Below are 10,647 nucleotides of genomic sequence, written 5' to 3' on the forward strand. Positions count from 1 at the left end.
AAGCGTGACATATATGTAGTAAAGTATTAGTAGCAATTTCTTTTTCATTGCGTCTGTACTCCAATTATAGCATTACCGGTGCAGCAGCCTGCACCTTACGTACGTCTGAATTAAAAGTTTCGGCTTAGCTCTTACTATGACCCAATCGTTATAAAAATTTTTCTTTTGATTGAGTGAAGTGACCGCCCACATGTTAAAAGTTTATATTATTACTAATCAGTATTGTCGAAGGCAAAGAAAAGCATCTTTTTCAAATGCAACAACCATAGGAGTTATATCTGTATATAAAAAGATCAAAGAAATGCATCTGATACGTACGGAATCGAATCTATTCCAAGCATGTACTTGGAATGACTTTATGATTTCATCTTATAAATTGCAAAGGTAAACCCAGGTGAAGTTATCGCAAAACTGTTTAAAGATCAATCCAGACTTTACGCAATAAAGGTTAAATCTGTTATGTTTACATATGTTTTATTGGTTCGGAAACCTTCATCAAGTAGTCCTAAAATAATTAAAAACTATGAACTAAGATGAAGACTATACCAGGTCGGGATATATCAAAATTTTATTCAATTTTTCTTACTTATTTGTTGTCTATAAATTTCATAAATAAATTTACAAACTATGGATTTAAAAGGGCTGGCGGATAACTTAAATCGCATGCTCGCCTGTATTGCAAATTCTACCGTAACTGAGATTTGTTCCAGCGACTGTTGAAATGTTAGTTATACTATATACCAGGGCCCGGCAATCTAGAACAGAGTGACCCATTTGATGATATCATGTGTCCCACTTAAGTTCCGAAAATTTTGAGAATAAAAGAGATCGAAAATAGACACTAAGAACATTTTAGGCACTTGCCTGCTGAAATTGCAATAACGAGCACGTTGGGTTCCTCAACCTTTCATAAATTGTATTTCATATTTAATATTGCTCCTTTGTTTAATAAACTCCCAATTCTTGATGAACGCAAGATGGATGATAACTATCATTCGTTGCTCATTACGAACTGCAGCAGATAAACGTATAAAAATTGGCACATATTTAGTATTATGCCTATATAAGAATCTACCAGGCTCAGTGACCAATACAGTGTATCAAAATTTCTAAACTTTTATACCGCCCAGAAGAAAGCTTCAGAAACACCACAAATTATTTATACGTATGTATGTATAACATATGTATGTATGTGCAAATGTGTTTTACCGAAACCTTTGTACGGTCCAGAACAAAGCTTTAGAAACTCTACAAATTATATCTCTGTTGATCAGTATCACCTAAGAATATAAGTCTGCTCATTTGTGGAAAACTCACTCTTCCGTTCGTGAAAATCACCTTCAAATTTGAGAGAAGCAATAGAAATTCTTGCATGCAAGTTTGTATTGAAAATCAAGCCAAATCGGTTAATTTACAGTGCAACATAGACACCTCTCTTTTATCTTGGGTTTTGGGTCAGTGGTCATAAACTACAATGAACGCACGATAAAACTTGTACAATCTATCATACACACATGGAGAAATTCAGCTACGACCTCCCAATGTTTAAATTTTTTTTGTTTTTAAAGCATTTTTTGGGAAAGGTGCTGTGCTGATGGGTATAAAAGAATTGGGTTACAGCTGTGTTTTTCTTAAATTCCTTTCTAAAGCGATCTGAAAATGCTGCCTAATATTAGGCGACATTAATAAATGGCATACGCTCCTCAAGTAATACTAGTAAGTATTTTTCTATTTTTAGTAATATTTTTTCTTTTTTTACAATCTGAAATTTTGCGATTTTCTCTTTCTAATTTTATAAAATTGATGAATTTTGTTCTACACATCATGTTTGCATTAGAACTTATAATAATATACTGGCAAGCAACCATCATGTGCCTCCGTGGCGCAATCGGCTAGCGCGTTCGGCTGTTAACCGAAAGGTTGGTGGTTCGAGCCCACCCGGGGGCGCTTTATTTTTTTTTTCTTTTTACTTCTCGCGTTTCCAATAATATTAAAGATTTTCAAATACATCGACAAAACTAGACAATATGATTGCATATAAATTTATAAACGTTTAACATAAGATGATTTTTTTTTCTTTTTTTTTTTTTAAATAACGTCATTGCGGTAGAATGGGCTTTTTTGAAGATCGAATTTGAAAATTCATTCGCATTTGAAAATTCATTGAACGTTCCCGAGAAGCATAAAAAAGACACCGCTATGCACAGAATTGCTTTGATGACATTTTTATTAACAAAGGCGACAAAGCATATCAAAGCAGTCTGCAACAAAACAACGTGCACTCATACAAAGCTTTTATTAAACAATTCAACACCGTATACTGATGTAAAAACGAGATTGCAATGCATTTTCATTTTGTTTTTCTATATAAAGAAAATTTCTCTTTTAAAAAAAAAAGAAACGAATTTATGGCGAAAATGTAGTTCAAAATAAATTATGTCAAGGCGCAACAAACAAAAATGTACATAAATTCCCAAGTAGTGTGCAGTGTAAACATTTTTATAGTGTTTTTTTATTTTTTATTTTTTTTTCAATGGATTTTGTTATAATTAGTTATTGAGTGTTGAAATGTCAGATTTAATTTCTTTTAAAATAAAAAAAGAAAATAAATAACGGGATTTCTTGACATTTATATTCCTGTTTTTAGGCGAATTTTTTTTTTTGACAAGCTCACATCCTCCACTTCTAAATAAATTTATATATATAAAAAAAAATAAAATATTTTGTTTATCTTAATCTATCATCACTTGTACACCTGCATATAATTTAATGCGCTTTCACTATTGTGCAGTTGATGTGGAAACGGAAGACATTCAGACTATATAATAAAAATAAATATAGTGCAAGGTCACCACTGCCCGTGAATAATTATTTGTTTCGTTTCTATGCCTGCATCTATTGCCATCTCTCAGATATTTTTTTTCCTCCCCATAAAACTTATATAGTAGCACCTTAAAGCTTTGTCATATCAATCCATCTATCCGAGTGACCGGTAATTATTGTCACTTAATTTGTGAAAATATTTAACTAATACTCAATTTCTTGATATAAAATTTAAGCAATTTTTTATGATCCGCCGATCATTCTTCTTCATCTGCAGCTCGTACTTTGTAGTGTTTACCTTGCTTGCCAAATAATTTTTTGATTTAATGCCAAATTTAGCTTTTTCATGCTTTTCATTAAGCAATTTCTTATTTAGATCTTTCTTAGTGTGATTACGTTAATTAATTACGTTTGTTAATCATTGATTTACGCAAAATTTATATTTTATTATATGCCAATTGCCATTTAAACACTCTATATGCGATTTAAAGATAATTTCAAATTTTCTATGCACAATTTTCTATTTAAATATTTTAATAAATAAACATGACTTTTGATTTTCGACTAATTAAAGCATTTCTATTTTTCTCATTTCAGGTAATTGTTGTTTATATAATCAATTGCGATACTACTTCTGTAGAGTGAGTTACAACAAAAACATATACACATTAGGCTAAGAAGTACAAAACAAAAACAATCTTACGGAAATCAAATCGTAGAAAAATTCTCTAATTTCAAAACTTTTTTAAATTTTGCGAAAAATAATAACGGATCTATCTTATCAGTAAACAGAGGTGTTTCCGAGCTCTTCCGTAGATGAAAATGTATTCATTGTAAATTTATTTGCACCTAGCCCGCCAAGATTCTCCCACTAAAGGAATATTTATTTATCAAATTGGTCAAGAAGCTTGTACCAGAATATACATGCATTGCATAACATCAGCTTAACAGTTTAAAAGGTTTTTATTTGATTTTCTATATCCTCCACCACTTTGCTTGCGAAGCGTATTAAGCTTGCGTCCAAGTATGGAAACAATTTCTGGATTCATTTAAGCTTTTATGTTTCGCCCATCCGTACGATGTGTGCCTTATTGTGTTCAACCTGTAGGCCGAAATTTTTGCAATATTTTAATCAATTTTGAACGAAGGAGCAAAAATGGTCTGACTATTTTTACAATCATTATGGCCTTATTTTGGAAAAATGAAAATCCATGTGACATTGCAATAATTACATCTCCGAAAAAAACCAACGATGGTTGATGCGGTTCAGACTCGTTGCATTTTATCGATAGGTATAAAGATATCAAGCTTTGTTAGGAAAACCACTTGTGTTCTGCGATTTTTCGCTTCGCACTTTGGCGAGTCTGCTCTCTCTTTCCTCTAAAAAGAATGATCGTTACAATTAAGTATTCCGCGAAAGGCTCCTTTTGCTTTTTACTAAATGATGTTTCCTGATTTGGCGCAAGACAATGACTTCGACTGAAAGAGAAGGAAAATGAGATAATACTGTTAGATACTTCCCTCTTATTCTTTTTCCGGGTATAGAAAAACGAAAGGCTGAAAAATGTTGCGTCCTCATGTTCTGCGGTATTCAAGAGCAAAAAGACGATGGGCCAAATAGTAACCTGTGTGTGTGCGTTTCTGCATTCTTCTTAAAACCGCAGTTTGATACATTTAAAGTCTTACCTAAGGTGTATGAGGTAGATTTTTACTCGAACAAATAACTATGCAATGTACTCCAGCTTTTTATACCCCGTACCATTTGAGCTACAAGGGTACATATAAGTTTGTGCGGACGTATACAACATCCAGAAGGTCTTAAAAAGCAGACTCATTTTTTATTAAACCGATTGTTTCAGAAACTGGTTCTACTGAACTAATCCTGTCTGTCCGTCTTGGATTTTTGTATTCAACTTCCAGATCGCAGTTTTTCAGGTATTTTGATGAAAATTCGTGAACCGAGGTTTTTTTTTTTGACTGAAAGGCAAACGCTCTCGAAAACGATTAGGATCGCGCCGTATATACGAGCATTTCAAATACAACGTCTTGTTTGTTTTCAGTGTTTCAGTGTTATGTAAATAACTATATTACGTGAAATAGTGTAGAGTGTTTGATAATGAGGAGCGGTGGCCACCTGTAATGTTTGTACTTGTTTTCGTTTTGTGTTCATCCCACAATTTACATTACGTTTATTAAAAGTTGGATATGCACGGAAATTCATATGCGTGCTTTTAAGTGTCGTTTGACAAAGATTAAAAAGCGGTTTAGCGTTGCTGTTATGTTTTACGAAAATAACCCAACAGAGTGATTACGTCCTCGAAACCAAACAAAGAATCGAAAATTTAACTGTAGACAAATATTATGTTAATTTGTTTGTTTTTCTTATGCGAATTTCTTTCACTGAACAGTTTATTTACATTTTAATAAGCAACAGCTTTTTTAAGTGTTCAAGTCAATTAAAAGCAAAAACATGGTAACAGTAACATGTTCATTGTTCTCTTCAATTAACTGCGAAAAAAATCGCAACACACAATACAATGCGCATGCTAATGAATGACAACATAATATCCACACTAAGCGAATATGCAAATGCACATAAACATAAACGCATTAAACAGCGTGCATGCATGCCATGCAAAATATTTAAGCAATCTATCGATATCTATATGCACTACATGTGGTATGCAACAGAAGCAAAAGCAATTATCTTTTTAACTTAACCTCTGTCTTGTCTTCTTCTCTCCCCTGTAATTGAAAAGCTCAATAGATAATCTTACAGTCGTCAGCAACGCCAACCGTTGTTGCTGAGTACCAACCAGCACACGTTCGGCTATTCATTTGCATAAAGAAATGCATGCCCAACTCGACCACCTGTACGTATAAGTAATTATTTGCGTGTTATTTATGTGTAATTTCGATTTTAACATTAAATGGTTTCTTTTCTCTTTTTCACAAAAAAAATTTTCGTATGCAATTTATTGCCATAATATGTTTTGATTGTTAGGAGTGTTGGCATAGACGCTATACCGCATAAATTTAAAAACACCTTAATCCTGTTGTGTTTTTGCGTTTCTCTTTGCCATAAAAACAAAAAGAAAATGAAAATGCATTTAAAATATATTTTTAAAATTGGCTCATAGGCTAAAAATACTTTTATTTTTTTTTTAAGTAAATCATTGCAACCATTCAAGAAATTAAGTTTCTTTTTGTAAATTTGTTGTAAATTGTGCAAAAATTTGAAAGAAATGTAAATGCTTTTCTAAATTTTGTATAAAATTTTAATTTAAAATAAATTGTTTTAATTAACATTTGTGTAAGCTTGACAAACATCAGTTTAATTAAAAATATATATAGGAACAGTAGAAAGGAAAGTAATAAAAAAAATTTTAAACACATACTTTAACATTTCTTATCGTACATCTGTTTTCTAAGAGCGTGCCAGTTGATTACTCATTTGATCTTTTTCATATTATTTTCATATTATTTTCATATTTGTGAAAAATGTTAATCAATGCAGCAGTGTGAACAATAAGAATTAAAATTTTCATGAAACATTACGACTTTTGACAGATTTTTCATTTTGTGATGTACATATTAATTGTATAGAAAAGTGTATAAATATGTGAAATACACCTTAGAGAAATAATTTTATAAATTACAAAGTAAGTCAATCGAAAAGCTCGTGAAACGTGAACAAATTCGTTGTTGAAAACGTGACTTGATTCCACAAATAAATCCTCATTTAAGCGCAATATTTTTTATGTTTTTGAAAATCTTCGATTTAAACGTTCGATCTTTTAAGTGATTTCCATTGCAATATCAATTATTTTATTCAAAGGCCAGCTTGTCTTGTCCATTACAATAACGAATTGATGTTTTGTTTCTTAATTTCTGCATTCGCTTCCCAGTGATTGTTGTTCTCCAAAAGTAACCTTCGTCAAGATACTATCCCCTTCAGCTGTGTCTAAACCGTTTTGGCAAGCTTGGCTACTCCAAGGTTGAACAAAGAATATATTCCAATTGCTTTTTGAGTTGCTTAAATCCTGAAAGGAATAGATAGAAAAATAAATCAATTTTTTTTAAGAAGAAAAAGCGCATCTTGAAAATAAATGATAAAAAATATTTGACTTAAAATGTGTTCGTTCTTCAGCTTCGGAGTGGTTTTATATTTTTTTAGTAGTGTCGATCGATCGAGGCAACTGAGAACAGTATCCGGTTTATGGTAGTGCGTGAAGCTAGAAGGTAAAGCTTTCCCCTAACAACTTTTTAGATTTCAATCAAAGGTACAATAACGCCAACTCTTAAAACTAAACTCCAGGAAACTTACAATATCTTAATAATGTTCAAACTAAAGCATATGGTAAGCAGATAGAAATTACTTCTCATTGATTTCCTCACCATTTCCTTTACATAAAAATTGAAACTTCCTTCAAGGTCAGGGTTATGAACGGTTACCAATTGACAGTTTTCGATTCCTAAAACAAACGTGCAGTTCTTTCTTTCATATTTTTATTTTACTGGCACTTGCTGAAGGCACAAAGCAAAACCAATGCCGTTATTTAAATATTCTGCATTATTTCGCTTATGATATATCTCCATTTATTTTCGAGATAATATAATTACAATATCTCGTATTCATGTGAAAACCTACTTCTCATGAAAACTTTTATCTGGGAGGGAGCTAAAAACTGCTGACGTATTCCAAATTTAAGAAAATTAATTGGCTTGTCCACGTTCTTATCTATTCTTCCCTCTAAACTAGGAAACCAGACCTTAAGCTAGCTTTTATGATCGCTTTTCATAGAGTTCTTTTATAAGTTCCAAAATATAGACCCACTTGGTCCAATTTCAGTACAGATAAATTTTATTTCAAATTAATATTAAAGGCTCATTTTCTCTATAAAGTTTTGGAATAGAAAGTTTTACTGATTGTAAGAAAGACTATCCGGTTGTAAATTCAAAAAATTGGGCGAAGCAAATCGAACCAAATCAAACATTTACTTTAATACAGAACGCCTACTTACCTCAGCGATTTTTATTGGGAAATATTACGACTTTTTCAAAGTGGGGCCTCATATTAGCTTAGATTCGCCTTTATTATTATTCACATTGTCCGCATTAAAGAACGCCAGCAGGCCAATCAACGCTTTTTGTTCACTGAACTGGTAAGTGTTTATATAGCGTTTCAGCCAAATATCTATTACGGTGTACATATTTCACATGATGGATCGCGCTCATTTTTAAAGCCGATAAATGTGAACTGCATTTATGTCACGCCTCAACTAGTTTTACAACGCGCGAAAGTCAGATAAACGAGAGAACGTAGAGACAGACAAACCTACATCGACTGGGCTTACTAAGGCTACATATGCTTTATGAAGTCGTTGTTGTGTGATGTTGGACGTTGTCAACAAGAATGGCAAGCCTCCTTTGTATATTAGAATTTACAGGTTTTCTCTATGCGTAAAGGACGACCACAAGCAAGGGACACACGAATCAATAAAGTGTGTAGATATGACTTGCGGGGTTTCCTCTTTTCATTATGCTAATTGATTCAAAATCACTTCTTTATTCGATCAACATCTGCCTTTCGTTTTCAACTTACACAACTCCTCCGATAGTCTTATGAGGGTATTTATTACATTGAAGACGTCCTTGCTTTCGCCCCTAGTTAAAATTTAATGAAATGGAAATATTAATTCAGCTTAGCGTTTACCGTTTAATGCACCTGAAGAATAATATGTATAGCGGACTGTATTTAATAACAGAACTGAAGCAAGAGAGTGATGAAGAAATAGATTAATATATTTTTGTCAGATTTTGTACACTTTATCTTTCTAGCCTTGCATCTAGTATATAAGCATTCATTATGCTTAGGTGATTTTAAAAGATTTTGTTACATATTTCTTGCTGTGTAGTATGGATATTGAAAGTAAATCTATATTATTGTGTGCTGGTGTTCTCATTTTTTCTCAAAATGCAATTTTTGTTAATCTCAATCCAAAAAGCGTTAGTAATTTATGAGTTTATTTTAATGCACTGTTCGTAACTGCTGCCTTCACATTCGCTCGGTGTGAAATATTGAGACGATTATCAAAACTCTTGGTCTGTTAGAAGGCAAATTTTGCTAAATAGAAAGCATGCAATATGCATTTATAAAACTAAATCATAATCTGTGAAGTATAATATGTGTATTTTTCGATTATGGGCAATTAACCTTAAATTTATCATCTTATTTGTTATTTCTACCATAATTTCGTCGCTGTAAGGCTTTGTTGACTCTATTTATTAATGGATTTTAAAGACTACCGGATAACTTAGACCATATGCTCGCCTGTATTGAAAATTGTACCATACTTGAGTTTGGAACATTGAGTTGTTAGTCTCGATCCTTTGCCTATTCAATTACTTGCCGATCTTCATCTTATGTGAAAAAAATTCTAGAATATACGATTTCATAAGCCTGCTTTGGAACGTTCAGAAAACTTTTGTATAACTTAATATAATTAAAAAACCGCAGAACTATACATTGAATATTGTTTTTTTTTTTCCTTTTGTGCTTCTTAGATTTGATAGACTTTCTATACTTGTTTTATGAATTGATCGTTACTATCATCCTTTTAGTCTACAATAAAGATTTTCGACTTCAGCCGAAACTGACAACCTAATTTGCATTCTGCGATGCTCTTGCTTGCAATCGTTCATCAAACGTAAAAGATAATCGTTGCGTTCTCAGCCAGTAACCTTGAACAGCACTTTCTACTGACAATATTACGCTGTTCTACCTCAAACACTAACTGCCTATTCTATTGCTATCGCTTTCATAGTTTTCCAAATTGACCAAATTCATTACTTTCCCATAGGCATTTTTGTACATTTAAATCTCTATTGAGGGGATATTCGATAAAATTAAATTTTCGAATCAGAGCACCAAGCTGTCAAAATAACCAAAAGGCCTCCAAACCTCAGAAACGATTATTTAATGCGATCTGTCAGGACTTCATTTGTTTCTTTAAGTTTTTGAAAATAATTAAATACCTTAGCACTTAGGCTTGTACTTTAATAGGCAAAAATTGGCATATAACATCTTTCGAAGTGAGTAGGCTTCTTGGGTAATAGCTTAATAATGAGTTTAATTGAAAGTAAGCGATATTCAGTATGAATAGGAAAACGAAAGGAAGAATATTATGCCGAGAGTCAGAAGCTCTCACATTATGGAAAATAAAATTCAATGCACATAATTCAGTACAAGGAGTACTATCCTATCACTTTAGTTGTTACAGTGCAAGTTAATTGGAACACTGTTATTAATTTGTAATTATCGTCACCAACACTGTACTAAAGTAAAGGAAGGGTAATAGGGTAAAAAAAGTAAATAAATAAAATCAAGAGTCATAAAGTCTACAGATGCAAATTTTATATACGATCTCGAGATCTGTGAGAATTATCAACAACAACAACAACACAAAGAACAATCGTAACAATAATAACAAAAATTAATTAGAAATTCTAAACATTTCATTCAGTCAGTCTATCAAAGCAAGAGAACAAGACGGGCATAGAAGTACACACTCTCTCGACCATTTTTAATATAATATAAATATGTATATACAAAAGATTTTGTTTGTTTATCTCTTTTCGTGTCGTTTTCATATCAAAAGTTCGAGCGACTATTTTCAACGTACTTAAGTGAGACCAGCGCGCACTCATTTCGAATAAGTATTTAATGAATGCATTTAAATGCATACGTGTAACGTTTGTATAATTTTTTTCTTCTCTTTATATTCCCAAATACATTATAAAAAAAAATATATATATATATAT

At 32.0% G+C, this 10,647-nt stretch overlaps 1 protein-coding gene and 1 non-coding gene across 3 annotated transcripts in view; both read left to right on the top strand.

The window, feature by feature from the left end:
- The window catches only part of LOC119635341 (protein bunched, class 2/F/G isoform), a 218,325-nt gene that overhangs the window by 101,888 nt on the left and 105,790 nt on the right, over window positions 1–10,647 (top strand). The gene's annotated exons all lie outside the window — the stretch shown is intronic.
- Window positions 1,874–1,947, top strand: Trnan-guu. Its single transcript has one exon. It is a non-coding gene; the product is annotated as a tRNA-Asn (tRNA).

Source organism: Glossina fuscipes, unplaced genomic scaffold (genome assembly GCF_014805625.2).
Source record: "Glossina fuscipes isolate IAEA_lab_2018 unplaced genomic scaffold, Yale_Gfus_2 26, whole genome shotgun sequence".
Classification (NCBI taxonomy): Eukaryota; Metazoa; Arthropoda; class Insecta; order Diptera; family Glossinidae; genus Glossina; species Glossina fuscipes.